Source organism: Aricia agestis, chromosome 19, assembly GCF_905147365.1.
Source record: "Aricia agestis chromosome 19, ilAriAges1.1, whole genome shotgun sequence".
Taxonomy (NCBI): Eukaryota; Metazoa; Arthropoda; class Insecta; order Lepidoptera; family Lycaenidae; genus Aricia; species Aricia agestis.
The window spans coordinates 7,946,103-7,964,279 of record NC_056424.1 but is presented as its reverse complement, the minus strand read 5'-3'; the positions used below and the strand labels follow the sequence as shown (position 1 = coordinate 7,964,279).

General features: G+C 34.3%; 1 protein-coding gene across 2 annotated transcripts in view; it reads right to left on the bottom strand.

Annotated features, from left to right (window-relative positions):
• Positions 1-18,177, bottom strand: part of LOC121736851 (solute carrier family 41 member 1-like) — a 93,209-nt gene that overhangs the window by 51,417 nt on the left and 23,615 nt on the right. Inside the window, exon 1 of one of the 2 annotated variants that reach the window (XM_042128302.1) lies at positions 13,212-13,356. The exons of the other annotated variant lie outside the window; for it this stretch is intronic. The gene's annotated coding sequence lies outside the window, so the exon portion shown is untranslated. Of the gene's footprint in view, positions 1-13,211; positions 13,357-18,177 lie in introns of those variants that run through there. 2 annotated transcript variants of the gene reach the window in all.

Sequence of the window (18,177 nt, the reverse complement as noted above, 5' to 3'; positions counted from 1 at the left end):
AAGGGTCACCTGATGGAAAGCAACTTCCGTCGCCCATGGACACTCGCAGCATCAGAAGAATTGCAAGTGCGTTGCCGGCCTTTTAAGAAGGAATAGGGTAATAGGGGAGGGTAGGGAAGGGAAGGGAAGAGAATAGTTGAGGATAGGGAAGGGAATAGGGTAGGGGTAAGGGGATTGGGCCTCCGGTAAACTCACTCACTCGGCGAAACACAGCGCAAGCGCTGTTTCACGCCGGTTTTCTGTGAGAACGTGGTATTTATCCGGTCGAGCCGGCCCATTCGTGCCAAAGCATGGCTCTTTTCTATGAAACTTCGACGAGTATATTTTCAGTAGTCGTGGTCGTCCCTCACGGTACAAATGATATATTCACAATGCCGCCACGTGTCGTGTCAGTCGTGTGAACAAGTGGACGTTTGAAATCGCTTATCACGATGTTTCAGGGCAGCGACGTATCATGAAGGGAAGTCGCATTTAAATCATGAAAAGAAAATTTGAAAAACATAAATTATTTAGGTTTCTTTTTTCTGAATATGATTGGGAAGTGAATAAGTACGTATAGGATGTTATTGGCTGTAACAGCCATTTCTCTGAACTAATAATAATGGACGCTGTTAAGCATTCGTATACTAACCCACACGAAAATTACGTATTGAGTTATATAATATGCACTTTTGTTCTTTAAATGATTTAGAACAAGACTGCATTCAAAATTTAACAACAAAAAAAAAATTGTGGGTTAGGACACTAATGCTTAACAGCGACTAATTATAGGTCTACCAGGATCTGATGGCAAATTTTCATGTCAGATTTTCAAAAAATATCATTGATCATTGGATAAAATATTTCACACACACAGAATCAACCGCTATAAGAGAAACTACGGAACCCTAAAAAAGGATCAAAATGTTTTATTCCCATTACCCCGGTATTACTAGAGTCAATTACTTCTCTAATTTTTTGCCATCAGATTCTGGTAGACCTATAGTAATTTTGATTACCTTTGATAAGTCAATACTAACTTCTTTCATAATGTCATTTTAATTATTGTAGGTTCGAATATTATTTTAGTGGTTTAGAATGTGATATAAAGCAATCATAGACAAAAACCCCAAAAAAGTTTGAAAAATTCAGTTAAGATTGTAATATTATTCAAATCGCAATTACTTACATCTCTTTTATCGCGATGCAAAATGAGTTTATTTAAATATAACTATAATCTTCATACTTTTCATACTGATCTTGGTTCATTAGTAATTTAAATATTCTAAAAACTTAAAATTAACCAGATCATGATAGATATTCTTATATCTTTAAACGAGCAATTCTTGTATACTATATTTGGTCGCTGTTAAGCATTAGTGTCTTAACCCACATTTTTTTTGTTGTTAAATTTTGAATGCAGTCTTGTTCTAAATCATCTACAGAACATAACTGCATTCATAACTCAATACGTAATTTTTGTGTGGGTTAGTACACGAATGCTTAACAGCATCCATTATTTTAGAGTCTCGGAATCGGCTCCAACGATTTTCATGAAATTTTGTATATAGAGGGTTTTGGGGGCGATAAATCGATCTAGCTAATCATTTTTAGGAAATGTCATTTTTCGGCTTTTATCGAATACCGAGCAAAGCTCGGTCAAATAGCTAGTATCTATTTAAATATCATCATTTTACTTTAAACGTTAACGTTACATTAAATGCTTCCTAATTACTACTTCTACTAATCCATACCATTATAAATGCGAAAGTGTGGCTGTCTGTCTGTCTGTCTCTTCACGAAACTGCTGAGCCTATTTTGCTGAAACTTGGTACGGAGATACCTTCAGTCCTGGGAAAGGACTTTCATCCCGGAAAATGTACGGTTCCCACCCGATAAACTAATTGTGGCGCAACGGAGTATAGGGCATTATTAGCTTTGCCCACACTGTGCCTTTTTCTGTGCGTCAAGGGCATGCGTTATAGCGCAGTCAACAGCGAACGTGAGGCATGCCCGCGACGCATGCCCTCCGACCGTATCCAAAACTTCAAAAATGACAATATTGGCGTTGCGTTCCTTGACGCATTCAATTATTGAATGCGCCAATATGAAAGTTGATGATGAAAATTGAAGATGAAAGTGCACAGTGTGGACAGAGCTATTAGGTAGTAAGTAATAAAGTCATTAAAAACATCAGATTTACCGTATACATAGCGTAAACACTCTTGATACTTGAAACTGATAAATAGTATCATTGACTTGATAATTACTCTGGAGGAGGATAACCTAAGCAACAGGTTTCGGCGTGAAGTCAAACGCCTCGGAGTCTTTAAACCCGCGGATACCTCATGCTGGCTAATTCTTATAAAATTACGTTCCAGAAATCACAGATTTATTTAAGGAAAGTTGCCTTATTACGCCTTTTTTATCAATTTTGGGACTCTATAAATGATAAAATATGGCGTACTTATAATATTAAAATATCTTAAATTTTGATCAGTGTTAAAAGTGTTTATTTTTTGTTGTCATTTATTTTGTACTATGCTGAATTATTGTAGTGGTATTTAAATAAATTAAATTTAAATTCGGTCACATAATAATTATTTATCTAAATAATATAACCTCAAATACGTTTTCCCTAAACATAAACTACAGGAAGAAAAGATAAATCTCTCTTGATTAATTAATACGATTAAATTATGCAAAAATGTCTCGTCTAATTATAATGTAATTGTTTCAAAATGGCAAATTAAATTATTCAGAATGTGGCCTTAATGAAACAAAGAAATCGTTTACCCCGTACCTTCCGGCAGCCATGCGGCCTCAAAGTGGCCTTAGATACGTGTTAGTCGGAATATTAATAGAGACGACTATCAAGACCCTTTGGTCGCAGTTTTGGATGGAAATTTAGTGGAAATTTAAATGGAAAATTACAAATTTTAAGGCCGTGTTCAAAACAAACTGACTGTAAGCCGCCGAATGTGAGCAGGCTCACTGTGAGCCCCAGTGTGAACGTGAAAATAAACGGTATTTTTGGTTCACAGTATACCTACTGACTATAATAATAATAATATTATAATAATAACTCCCACACCGGTTTCGATGACGGTGGCCGGTTTCGTTGAAACCAGGCCAGCTACGCAGGACTAATTTTATAGGGCCTAAGTGTGTGCGCAGTACACAAGAGCACTCTCTATTCCTTTACTCTCATAACCCAGTGGGACGGAAGACCGACACGACTGGCGAGAGATGAGGCGGCGCAGGACCGACTTTTTACATGCCCATCCGACGCATGGATCATCTTACTTGTCAGACAATCAGGTGATCAGTCTGCATTGTCCTAACCAAACTTGGAAATAACATGTTACCAACGCGGGAATCGAACCCACGACCTCCAAGTCAAGAGCCGCGCTTTATACCACTAGACCACGGAGGTGTATACTGACTAAGGGGGATATTAGATTATCATATATATTGGATCCAAGATCATTGAGTCAATGATATTGGATAATGTAATATAGACATATGATTCATTTCTTCCTTGATCATAGATTTTTGATATTTGCTGAGAGATTGGATCCAATACGGTCATAGAAATAGGTGTTGCCAGTTATTTAATATAAAAAAGAGTTTTTAATTTCTTGTTCGTTAATATGTTTCAAATAATGTAATGTAATTATTTTTCTAATTATATACTTGGATAATCTTGCTGAAATAAAAAAAATCAAGCCATATTAAAAATGACGATGTCTTTTGACAAATCGAATTCTCTGAGATCTAGTAACCCTGACGTCAATACCTGTCAGCGTTAGCGCTCTCCATTGGCTATTGAAACCACATATGACGTAAAATAGGATCAATGAAATATGATAATGTAATATGCAGATATGATCAAATGATCATATATATTGGATCCTATATATGATCATAGAAATGATCATATATAAATGATAATGTAATAACCCCCTTAGTATACGCTACAGCTGACGTAGCTACGTAGCCATCAGCGTCCGCGGAGCGTAATGACGTGCAGATTAATCGGGCGCCGAATGTCAGCGCCTACGCCTAACGTAATAACGCATTGTCGGTTAGGTGTGAACAAAAAAGTGAATATGTATGGCAATACAATAAACTGCGTAACGTTCGCTCAATTTCGGCGGCTGACAGTCAATTTGGTTTAAACACAGCCTTAAAGTAGGTGCATGCTTAAGTTAGTAGATCCTTACTTTTCTATAATCCCGATTAGGGAATGCCATCCCGCAGGATAATTTCAATCCCGGTATTTGCGAGACTGAACCATCACAATCCCGCTGGATCCCGGTATTTGCGGGATCCCGCAGGGTGGACTTAAACTTTTAAAATAAATCGTTATAATGACTTTACTTGATAGAACTCCTTTTATTCTTAGAAACATAAATAAAACAAACATTGTCGGACACTTTTTTTTACAAGGGTTTATTAATACTTCAGACTTTAGATATAAAAATATTAAATAACTAAAATGGCTACGTAAAAAAAAATGTTAAAAAAAAACTAAAAAACACTTTTTAACCAACTTATACAGGGTGTAATAAAAACAAGTGATAATACTTTAGGGTGTGTACGTGTTCCTTGTAGAGAGTTCACTGTGAAAGTAGCAGCGCTGAAAGACCAAAATTTTTTTTCACTTTTGTATGGGGAAACTCGTGACGCTCGAGCCCTTGCCCATACAAAAGTGAAAAAAATTTTTCGTCTTTCAGCGCTGCTACTTTCACAGTGAACTCTCTACAAGGAACACGTACACACCCTAAAGTATTATCACTTATTTTTGTTACACCCTGTATATAAAAGTATGTTAAAAATGTTAAGGTATTAATTGTGTCGTCTGCCAAACGGCTCCTGATATTCAACACAAGGTAGCCCCAGCAGCTGAAAAAGTTTGCTCAGCTTCCACGCTGGTTGGTACAATTGTCATTTAAAAGTGAATTATAGGTGAATTGATGGTAAATTGCTAATTGGGCTGCCTGTAGCCAGTTCACGCACTCCCGCGCGCAGCGTTACACATATGAATTACGCTTTTTTGTAATCCCGCCAGTCCTGCGGGATCCCGCTAAATTTTTGACCGGGATTAGTCCCGCAAAATGCGGGATCCCGGTAACCCGGTATTGCATTCCCTAATCCCGATAAATAAATTACCATTACATTTACAAGGACGCAACATTTACGCACTCGGTCTTTTGTCAAATGTAAGCACTTGCAACAAAATACTATATTTTGTTATTTACTTCTGTTCATAATAATAATTAAAGGAATTTGATTTAATGTAGCGTTTAATTCATAACCTTAAAAAACTTAAATAATCGGCCAAGTGCGAGTTGGACTCGCACACGAAGGGTTCCGTACCACAATAGAGCAAAAATAGGTTGAAAATTGCCCCTTAATTATTTAATTTATTTAAATTTTATTATTAATTATTTAAGTACTTTAGGTTGTACTTAAATAATTATTAATTTTTGTTGTATGGGAATTATTTAATTATTTAATATTTAATTTATTTTGTTTTAAGGCAAGAGATATACACAATCTGTGAAAATTTGAGAAGTCTAGCTGCAGCGGTTCTTGAGATACAGACTGGAGTTGTGGCCCCTATGAAAAAAGGTTGAGTAAAGTAGTTGTGAAATGTGTTTCAGTGCACTGTGCAGTATTTCATTGTCATTGATATAAATATAGTTTAGACACGCCATTACAGAGCGCTTCCTGGCCGTTTAGCACATCGAATAGGACATTATAATCATTAGTTATTTACATTTTTTATAATATTAAACAATAGAAATGGCAATTATCATTATATTTAGTATTTTCTGTAGAATATAATTTTCTACTTCACTACTCACTAGTCACTACACATTGTAGGTAGTTAGTAACAATAACAATCTATACGTTTATAATTATTATAAAGCGGAAGAGTTTGTTATCTCAGGAACTGCTGATCCGATTTGAAAAATTTTTTCAGTCGTAAATAGCCCATTTATTGAGAAAGGCTTATATGCTATATTTTGGCACGCTAAGACTAAGGAGCGAAGAAATAGAGGAAAATATAGAAAAAACGGGGGAAAATTATTTAAAAGGGCTTATTTTAACGCGCTAATCTCAGGAACTACTGGTCCGATTTGAAAAATTTTTTCAGTGTTGGATAGCCCATTTGTCGGGGAAGGATATAAGCTATATTTTATCACGCTAAAGCTAATTAAAGCGACGAAATAGAGGAAAATGTGGAAAAAACGTGGAAAATTATTTGAAAGGGCTTATCTCACGAACTACTGGTTCAATTTTTCTGTTATTTGGCACAGATAAGAAGTAAACCACGTGAAGGATCATACGCAATTTTTTGTGGACTAATTTGTCTGTGAAATATCTAATTTACGCGGGCGAAGCCGCGCGGAACGTCTAGTATTATTATAAATGCGAAAATACCTATTCTGTCTGTAAGCGTTTCAAGATGAAACGACTGAATCAAATTTCATGAAATTTGCAGGTTTGTAATTTGTATATTACTTTGAGTCTCGGGAAAGGACATAGAATCGATTTCATCCCGATAAATGTACGGTTCTTGCTCGATGAACGCATATTATCCCAAGGAAGTTATTCTAAATATTTTGGTGTATTTTATAGTAGAGGCCGTAATAAACATTAGGATTTAGGACGGACATACAGAAAATTTTAATGAATTAGAAAACGTCTGGGAATACAGCATTAAATATTAGTACCTACATTGTGTTAATGTAGATTTTTTAAAGTTACCACATAGATCGTATTTAATTAATATAAAGGTCAAAAGCGAGGCTAAAAATGTGGTCACTTTGGTGTTTTTGGGGCGATTTTGAGATTTGAGCTGAGCTCTGCTTCGACTATTAACGTTTTAAATATTCCATATTTTGATGCTATAATATACCTACTATGTCATCAAGATTATTTATTGTTCTTAAGTCTAATCTAACTAGCGAGTTTCTTACGCCGGTTCTTCTCGCCGGGTTAGTTCCCTAACCGGTGGTAGTATAGGCCCCATGTAGATGCGACGTTCTAAAAGTGTTAACTTTGTTAACCTATTTAGAAATAAATATTTTAATTTCACTAAAAACTCGCAAGTTTTATTCCGGAACCTTATTGTATCGATATTTTAAAAGCATAATTATACGAACATACTCGTACATAACAAGAGGGGAAGGAAAACATCGTGAGGCATTTCCGGCGATGTTTTCCTTCACTGCTTGCTCCGTCCACAGTAAAACCAATTTTATAATGGTTGTTGACATTTGATTTTATTTCCATCCATAGCGTCTATAAATATATAAATGCGAAGTGTCTGTCTCTCTGACGCCGCGCGCCGTTGCCATCGGTTTCAGCGTATAGAGCAGTCTTTCCCAAAGTGGGCGATAACGCCCCCTTGTGGGCGCTGAACGTCTAAAGGGTGTGGGACCCAGAAAAATAATGGGGGCGTTGTGTAGAGGCTTGGGGGATGATTTATTTCATCTGGATACGTTTTAAATTGAAACAATAGGGGCGCTTAAACATAATTTGTTTTCAAAGTGGGCGGTAGACAAAATAAGTTTGGGAACTCCTGGTATAGAGCTATGCTAAAATCACTTAAGTGATATTGATAGGGTTTTGGAAATATTTGAAGTCCCGAGCGAATCGTGTGAGGTGTTTTTGAACTTGTAAATCCGAACATTGTTATGAAAAAATATTGTATAAAAATGTTTATGTACTAACTACTTTTTCTTTGAAACGCTCAGCATATTTAAATTATTTGTCTTCCGTAGACCGTAGGTAGGCGAAATAATGATGAACAAATAACAATGTAATTTATGTAATTTATAGTATTTTTAAACGTATTCACAGGTAAAGGTCAGGTTCACATTTAATGGAGCATACATAATCGTGCGCTAGAATAGAATACTGCATGCGTAGCGGCGTAGAGGCGCCGTAGACTGCAAAAGAAAACCGGCCAAGTGCGTGTTGGGCCTCGCGCAACCGGGTTCCGTACCCGTAGTACCTTTAGCTTTTTTAAATGTTTGTATGGTCAATGAATGTACATTTATAACGTGTTTTACACTACTAACAACATCATCCCAGTTACGTTCAAAGGAAAAAAAAAACGAAAAGTTCCTTTATACTTCGCCGAATACCTTTTTTTTAGTTGAACGACTATTACTCAATTACTAATGAAGTCTGCTTAGCCGTGATAGTTTTCCTTTTAAATTCAGCATATTTCCTACTACCGTGAATTTTTTCATATTTCCAGAAGCAACCGTTTAGCTGCGGGTAGAAGGACTTTTTCCACTTTTAAACTTTTCCTCCGAAAAGGACCGAAAGTGCGATGATGACGGGTTTATAAGAGTGGAGAGGAAGAGGAAGAAACCCGTCGTCTGCAACCATCGCGGTACCGCACCCGAAGGACCCGAGCAGCTGTTGCGGCGTGAGACTCCCGTGACCCCGCTGTACGTGTCCAGGCTGCACTGGTCTACGACGGTCGAGCAGGTCGTGGACTACATCAGGAGCAAGACCCACTTCGTCTTGAGGGTCGAGCGCTTGGAGTCCCGCCACAAAGTGAATTTTAGTTCCTTTGTGGTGAGAGTCCCGACGCACCATCTACCGACCTTCGAGAAGGAGGAGTTCTGGCCGATCGGAGTCGTCTACAGGAGGTTCCGAGGACGACTTCCGAACACGTCGCGCCCCACGTCGCAGACAATACGTGTTTAGTGTTTTAGTGTTAGTGTTAGTTTTTAGTATAATTGTATGTATGTTAGTCTATAAGGTATTTATAATATGGGCCAAGATGCCTGAGTTAAATAAATAAATAAATAAAATAAATAAAACTTAATATATCACAAACGGATCCCTAAATCGGAAAACGATCTATGAATCATAAGTACTCATAATATTTTTAAAAAACCTATCCAACGACACCCCACACTATGGGGTAGACGCGAAAAAAAAATTCATCTCCACTTGTACACATCAAGTGAAGATGAATTTTTTTTTCGCGTCCGGGAAGGTACCATAAAAAAATATTTTTTTAAGATTTTATGTACCATTTTGTCGGCATCATTAATATATGCATTCATGCCAAATTACAGCTTTGTAGCTTTGTAGGGATAGACAAACAGACGGACAGACGGACAGACAGACCAAAACTATAAGGATCCTTATTGACTACGGAACCCTAAAAACTATTGCGCTGACATTTCTTTTTAACCCCCGACGCAAAAAGAGGGATGTTATAATTTTGACATGCCTGTCTGTAGCTGTATGTATGTGGCGTCATAGCTCCAGAACGGATAAACTGATTTCAATTTAGTTTTTTTTTTCTATTAAAGGTGACTATACGTGCGAATGTTCGGACATATTATTTGATGAAGATCGGTTGTGCCGTTTAAAAGTTGTGGGGGTTGAAAGTGTGGAAGAATTACCTAATGTCTGCAAATTTAATATTAAAATAATAATAACTTTATTGGTGAAAAAAGGGAGATTATAACGAATGTTTCTAATAACTAATTACAGAACTGTTTACAACAATTACAATTTCGTCACTACACGGTGACGGTGGGTGAAGCACTGTTGCTCTTGAGTCACGACTAAATCTACTCGTACATTATACTAGTGTACCTTTAAAAAGTTAATACTTTTTAAAAATTAAATTTAAAATTAAAAAAAAATCCTTTAAAAAGTAAAAAAATATTTCAATTTTTTTAATATTAATTACTTTTAGGTACTTAATATAAAAAAAAAATTGAAAAACACGCTCTAAACTATAAAGTTTAATATCACTTTGTTTTGTTAAACTCTTATTAACTGATTATAGCTTTATAGCCAAATATTATCATGGTGTAACGTGAATAAAAAAAAATCCTAAATTACTTTTAGGTACTTTAGGATTTTTTTAATTCACGTTACACCATGATAATATTTGGCTATTTATAGCCAAATATAACTGATAATAGCTTTAGCTATAATCAGTTAATCAGAGTTTAACAAAACAAAGTGATATTAAACTTTAGAGATTAGAGCGTGTTTGAATCCCAAATAATAGAGTTAACTGTGAAAATAGCAGCGCTGAAAGAATTACTTTTTACCTCTATATTTCTTTGAGAAATGTACCAATGTACAGAATATTTTTTTAAGTTCAGCGATTATCTATAAATCCATTAATGTTTAAAAATTTAGTCGCATTTGTAAACACTGTAACAATCATATTATTTTCTTTGAAACTTGACCCATTTTTCGTTACAACATAATATTATAGTAACAACTAACAATGGTGCGCAATAGGGGGATTAGTATTATGTTATCAATATTTTACCTACTCATTAAAAATATTTTTAAAGTATTAAGACCACATAATCCGTTTATCGAATTGACGTCCAGTAACGGAATTTTTCGTTATCCGATTAATTACAATCTTTGTAGCGAATCGATTCTACTACCTATTGTTGTATTAAATAACACTAAAAACCCATTATGTTTGTAATGTTTCGATATGTTATTGTTTGGAGAAGTGATAAATTTTTTCAAAATGTAAATGTTTATTGACTGAATGATGTCAAGGTTGATATTCAAAACGTAGATCTACATTGGAAGAGCTAAATTTATAGGTCATCCCTACGAATAATAAAAACTAGGTCATACTAAATTTTCTCTACGATATAGTAGCAATCTACTGTTCATAGTACTTCTAAAGTTATTATTAAGAGGAGTCTGCTAGAAGTATAGCTCACATTTTTATTATTATATTTAATGAAATGAAAATGAATATGGGAGCCCCCTGAATTATTTCATTTACTTAATTTTTTTTTATAAATTATTAAAGTACAAATAAAACTGATTATTTCGTGAATATTTCAAGTGCCTATGTATTGCCGACTTGCCGTTATTGATATCGAGCAAAAAATAGCAAAAAAAAAAGCATGTTTGTTTTTAGTATTTCTTGTTATAGCGGCCTGCGGCAACAGATATAAACATTACACAATCTGTGAATATTTCAGAAGTCTAGGTTTAGCGGTTCTTGAGTTACAGCCTGGAGACACACAGACAGACAGACAGACAGACAGATAGACGGACAGACGGAGGGACAGACAGACAGATATCGAAGTCTTAGTAATAGGGTCCCGTTTTTACCCTTTGGGTACGGAACCCTAAAAATCGTAAATAGTTAAATGTCGATAAAAGTCGGCCATAAACGGCGTTACACATGGGAAATTGCGATGATGAATATTTAATGCAAAAAGTCAATTTTTTGTTTATTTTTTCAGCATGAAAATATCGAATACTTATTATCTTTATAAATAACACAGACAAAGTCTCAATAAATTGATATCAGATTAAAATATTTTTAAGTCCATTAATAGAATTTAAATTTCGTGTTTAATTGCCGATTGTGATTTTATTTTTACCGGCTTTCAAAAAAGAGGAGGTTATATGTTCGGCTGTGGATATTTTTTTTGTGTATAATTTTTGCGAACTTAACAAAGTTGGAACTTGAATATTATATTTTTTTTCCGGCGTCCCTATACTTTTATTACAATGTTTAAAATTTTAATCCTAGATCCTCTAAGTCATTACACAAACTAGATTTTTTCAGGTTAGGAATAAAACATTTGTTTTTTCTTTAAGTATAATTTTCTTTTTCCTTAAATTACTGTATTTTCTTTGCTAATTATACCGGTCGACTAAATTGATTGATACCTAATTAATTATTATCTATCTACTGTTATCAACTTTTATCCGATAACACCAAAAGTATATTTGTTTGGTCCGAAGGATTGGATTTCAGTTCGATAGCTGGCTGATTGGTTATGAAGTGACACTGGGGACTACTAGTACCGCAGCCCTAGAACAATTTTTTTTATTACTATCAAGCTAATTTATTGTAAGTAGCTTTATTTTGATAAGACGAACAACATTTTTATCTGCGAAAAATCTCGAAAGTGGTAGCTAACAGAGATAGAAAGGATTTCATACTTTGACTTGATGGTCCTAAAATATGGATTGTTCTATTTGTAGGACAATGTACCTCTTAAATTGTATAACTATTAATCTATCAATATACAAAAAATCAGCTCGTTAGAGTTCCGGTATAGGGTACTGTAATCAACAAAACTTGTATGAAATCCTTTCTATCTCTGGTGGTAGCTAACTACCACTTTCGAGATTTTTCGCAGATAAAAATGTTGTTTGTCTTATCAAAATGAAGCTACTCATAAAAATTAGCTTGATTACTATAAAAAAAAATTTTCGGCTCCCGTACTATACTTTTTCAATGAATTATTATTATGATAACGCTACGCACGAACCATATTATTTAATTAGACGGAAATTCGGCACTTGGCATAAGTAATATTTTTAGAAAATAACACAATTCTTTCTATTCAATTCTTTCAATATTAAAATTAAAATTGTTTTGTGTATAATAATATCAAAGACTTTAGGAAAGTATATTTTCCAAGTCTACGATAAGATGCAGATAAATAAATTTTAATTGAACTTACTCCAGCTAGAGTCGTGAGGCGATTTGACTTCCGATTTTTTTATATAAGTATTAAAGCAATTATCGCATAAAAACCATAGTAGAATAAGAAGATAAAGTTAATAAAACAGCTGATTTTATAAGGTAATTAGTACTTATTAAGTTGATAAGTTTATCACATACGATTACTCCAGGTAAATAGTCTGCATAACTACTGTACATTATATTTTATGGTTTATGTGCCTTAATAGTACAATTATGGAGGTATAATTATCATGAAATTGTAAGGAAATTTTCTCGAATGTTAAGAATGAATCTTCGTGTAACATGTTTTACCTTATAATAACTTTTTTGTAACTTACATTCAAGGCAATGGAATGATAATGATTATTATTATTATTGAATATTTTATACCTTGCACAAGACTCTACATGTTTTATTTTTCATAAAACTGCTTACAATAATTTTATCACAACCAAAACAGACACAATCTTTGAACTGTGACACATAAAAACACGAACTGTTCATTCTAACAAATTTGAATTAGAAAAAAAAACAATAGCGCTAATTTCAATGGGAACGTTCGAAATATGAATGCTTCTACGGTGGGTTTTTTTTCGTCTGCCGGCAGAAATGTGCCACTATGCCACTTTTGTCAGCCCTTTATACGAGGCCAGTGCCCTTTGTGAAATCTACCTGGCCGCTAATAAAAAATAAAAAAAATACTCACTTGCAGCCTGATTGCACTACACCCTAATATCACAGGATTTTAACAAAAAAAAATTATTTACACACACTTAAACACTCGTATTTACATACACGGCATTACATTTTTCGCGGGTTTATCGAGGAAGAGACGTGCGGTCGATGCGACATCTGTGCGCAAACTGTCATCAAGGTGGTTGCTTCGTCTTATATCAGGTGAACAGCTCAATCGGTGATGGTATACAATGCACGTCTGGCTGCGGCATCGCAAAGGGGCGCCGGCGGCGGACCCGCAATGGACCGGTTCCCCGTGTGAAACAGGGGTTAAGTCGTTGCCAGGTTTCCCGAATGTCAACATACCACTGGGTCAAACTAAACTTAATTAGCCTTTAATTGGATGATGGTTTTTTAGAGTCAATATTTTTAATCAACAAAAATATCCAAATATTGGATATCCAAATATTGGATATCTAATATGTATATAAAATTCTCGTGTCACGGGGTGCGTGGTTGAACTCCTCTGAAACGGCTCGACCGATTTTCGTGAATCTTAGCGAGCATATCGACTAGGGTTGAGAATCGGACAGCATCTACTTTGTATATTGATCAGTGCATTTGTTGAATAAATAATAGTAAATTATTACAACTCGAGACTGACGGCGACCAATGTTTGTGTGACGGGATAGCGATGGACTAGTCACTTCAATAAAATAATATGGGCGAAAATCGAAATACTTTATACGGCAAAACAACGTTTGCCGGGACAGCTAGTTATAATATAATAATATAATATTATATAATATAATGATTTTCCAAAAAAAAAAAAAAAAAAAAGAAACCTAATTCCTACAGCCTGTATCTACATATTTTGATATTTTCAGTCGTATTCGCACTTTCGCATAAAATTACAAATAAAGAAATTATAACAATTAACATCTCTTTAAATAGCGATATTATTTTTATTTGCATAAAGTACCTACAAAATAAGCCTTTACTTTAAATGGTTTTACTTTGCCTTAATGTTGTTAATTAATATTGTTTAAATTAGTTTTCCATTAAACTTAATTGAACCAGCTAATTCGCATTTCGCTAACGGAAATTGTGAAATTTATCTTTTTTAACTGAGCGTTACCAATCAGCTCCAGTCGCAATTATTATAAAGTCTAGCTCTAATCTAGCCATGCAAAAATTGAATTGTATTATTGTAGCTTAAAAAATAATTGAAAATAAAATAAGATTAAAGGATAAATAATTATAAGTAGTATTAACTTATAAGTATATAACTAAATTAGAATTTGAAAGATTGTATAAAATTAGCACGCCACCCAAAGGCAACATAAGAGAGATTGATCACATAACTTTAACATCATATTGTACATTATTTCAGTAAATAAATAATTTCTATTCTATTTTATCTTAAAAATATAACATAATAATTTATTACTATGATACTTTATGTTGTAGTAGCAACAAAATGTCTACAATCTCTACATCACTTATAAATTATAATATAGAGCTTTAACTTATTATATGTATAATATTTGGTCTAGATTTCTAGTCATATACACCAACAAATTTACTATCATGCAATTTGTGATAAATAATAATATCCATACTAATATTATAAATGCGAAAGTATCTCTGTCTGTCTGTCTGTCTGTCTTGCTTTCACGCCAAAACTACTGAACCGATTGCAATGAAATTTTGTATACAGTTATTCTAGAGTCTGAGAAAGGACATAGGCTACATTTTGATGTGGGAAAATATCTTATTTCCATGAAAATTTCGATGAAAATGAATTCGCATTGCGCGTGGCCAGCGCTCATCCCGGGGGTCCTGGGTTCGAGTCCCGCAGGCGGAACAAAAAGTTTTCAATTTTCCTGGGTCTTGGATGTGTATTAAAATAAAATTTCAAAAATCTTAAACATATTTTATGTATAATATTATAAAAAATCCAGAAATATATCAGTGGAATGAACATTTTAGTTCTAATACGATTCAACAGATGGCGTTTTATTATTTACTTTATTGTAACATAGAACTAATCATACTTATTAGTTAGTATGTTTTTGTTTATAGTTTTTAATACGTTAGAATATGATGTTTAATAATATTATAATCCATACTATACTAATATTATAAATGCGAAAGTATCTCTGTCTGTCTGTCTGTCTTGCTTTCACGCCAAAACTACTGAACCGATTGCAATGAAATTTTGTATACAGTTATTCTAGAGTCTGAGAAAGGACATAGGCTACATTTTGATGTGGGAAAATATCTTATTTCCATGAAAATTTCGATGAAAATGAATTCGCATTGCGCGTGGCCAGCGCTCATCCCGGGGGTCCTGGGTTCGAGTCCCGCAGGCGGAACAAAAAGTTTTCAATTTTCCTGGGTCTTGGATGTGTATTAAAATAAAATTTCAAAAATCTTAAACATATTTTATGTATAATATTATAAAAAATCCAGAAATATATCGATGGAATGAACATTTTAGTTCTAATACGATTCAACAGATGGCGCTTTATTTTTTACTTTATTGTAACATAGAACTAATCATACTTATTAGTAATTAGTATGTTTTTGTTTATAGTTTTTAATATGTTAGAATATGATGTTTAATAATATTATAATAATATTATATATATACTAGCTGTTGCCCGACTTCGTCCGCGTGGACTTTGTTTATAGCGCGCGGTGTCAACAAAATTTGTGTCAAATTTAAAAACTTTTTAAAACCCTGGTAAGTGGTACCCCTCTTACGGCCGCGCTACACCGGAATGGCAGCGCTGAAAGCGCTCGCCTCGCCGCTGCCATTCCGGTGTAGCGCGGCCCTTAATTAATCAAAATACCCAAAAACAGCTGTGCAGTGTGCACATAATCTATAATAATATTATAAATGCGAAAGTATCTCTGTCTGTCTGTCAGTCTCGCTTTCACGCCAAACGCCAAAACTACCGAACCGATTGTAATGAAATTTTGTATACAGATAGTCTAAAGCCTGAGAAAGGACATAGGCTACTTTTTTACTGGAAAAAAGGGTTGTAAGGGTCGTAAATTTGTTCAAAAAATTCATAATAGATGGCGCCGTGCGTCTTCTACATCGCGCTGACGCTTGCTCAAAAGTCTTTCTATAAGAGGTGGTATCATCTTACATTTAAGTCTCGATTTTTTTCGATTGTTATATCTATTCTACGGTATTAAATAACTCAATACTTTATCTGTGCAGGCAGTGACGTAACCTTAAGACCAAATTTCACCAACGACTGTTAAAGTTAATGATCGAATTAGTATCACGTTAGCTGTTTCGTTTTTCATATGAATGAAAGAGAAGACAGGACATTTTAACAAGCTGTTAACACTAACAGACGTTGGTGAAATTGGGGCTAAACCTATCAATGATAAATAGTTTATGGGTAAAGTTGTGTAATTGGGGGGCTAAATATGCTTTGAAATTTGGCATAAAATATAAAGTTTAATATAAAAAATAAAGTACTTATTGTGTGCACACTACACAGCTGTATTGATTTAAGGGGTACCAGGGTTTTTTTATAAAAGCTTTTGACACCAATTTTGTTGACATCGCGCGCTATAAACTAAAGTCCACGCGGACAAAGTCGCGGGAAACAGCTAGTTTTTTATATATCTTATAATAACATTTTTCCGATCAGCCCTACTGTAAGACAAGTGGCAAGCGATTATCGTAAACGCCAACAAAATGTATGCGATTTGACACAAGTCATCGCTTCGCTAGCGAATACTAACGTCAAATCCCATACATTTTGTTGGCGTTTACGATAATCGCTTGACACTCGTCTCTAGGCCCAGAATGCTTAATCACATCTCATTCGCCACTTTCGACAACGAAGTTCGCCAAATCTGCGAAGTTAGATTTATAATAATAATAATAATAACTTTTATTTCGGATCACAACAAAAATCCATAGTGTTAGTAAATAATATAATTGAGACTTAATAATATAATTGAGATTTAGATTAGATATCGAAACTAGCGAATGCAATAAGATTCGTCGCAGTTTTCATATATGAAACAAATATAATTGAAGAATATTAGAATACCATTTAAGAGGATACACCAGGGGCGAGAGAAATTGAAAATAGGTATTTGAAAATCTATTGCTGTCTCACCAATCTCAAGTCTCCCACCGCAGAGCGCGATAGAGACAACACGACAAAAGTTCTAATACAAGAACAGAAAATCGTTGTCCGCTGATTCCTTCTCCAAAACTTAACCGATTTAAGTACTTTTTTCATTAAGAATTAAAGCAAGGTTTGAGCTGTGTTCCTATGTTTTATATTTTTTGTACATTTTAGCCAGTTTTGTTTTCTGGGGATTTGAACACAGAGGAAAATCTGGCCATTTTTTTGGGTTTTTGGACATTCTTATCTTTTTTAATAATGACATTAAGAAAAAAAATAAAACATAGGGACATGCTACTAGTCACCATAGATATTCAGGAAAAAAATCATAGCTCTACCGGCATTATCCAGGGAGGAAACAGGGGACAACGTTTGTATGGAAAAACAGTGGTGTGGACTTCTCTTAATATATCTCATCAAATATAAACAGCAAACGCGTTTTCTGATTCATAACAAATAAATAAGGCTGAATGATACACTTAACAGGGGTATAAAGTTATTATTGATATTAAATATCACAAGATGTTGAGACATGGATACTAAAAGATAATTCCTGATGAGCCTTGGATACTGCTTATCGTTATCATACTCTATTACTTTATAAATAATCATAATTGAAGACGTGAGTGGAAGAACCAGGTAACTAACATTTTATGACATTATTTGTAACTTTACATTACTAGCTGAGAGTCGAGCATTGTGAGGGCTCGCGTCATTTTTCTGCGTGGTAATAATCTTTAAGGCAGTTTTTTTTTTATATTTTATAAAATTAACCGAACTTTGATTAACCGGTGATAACACATCTACATATAAATAAAAAATACTATGTTA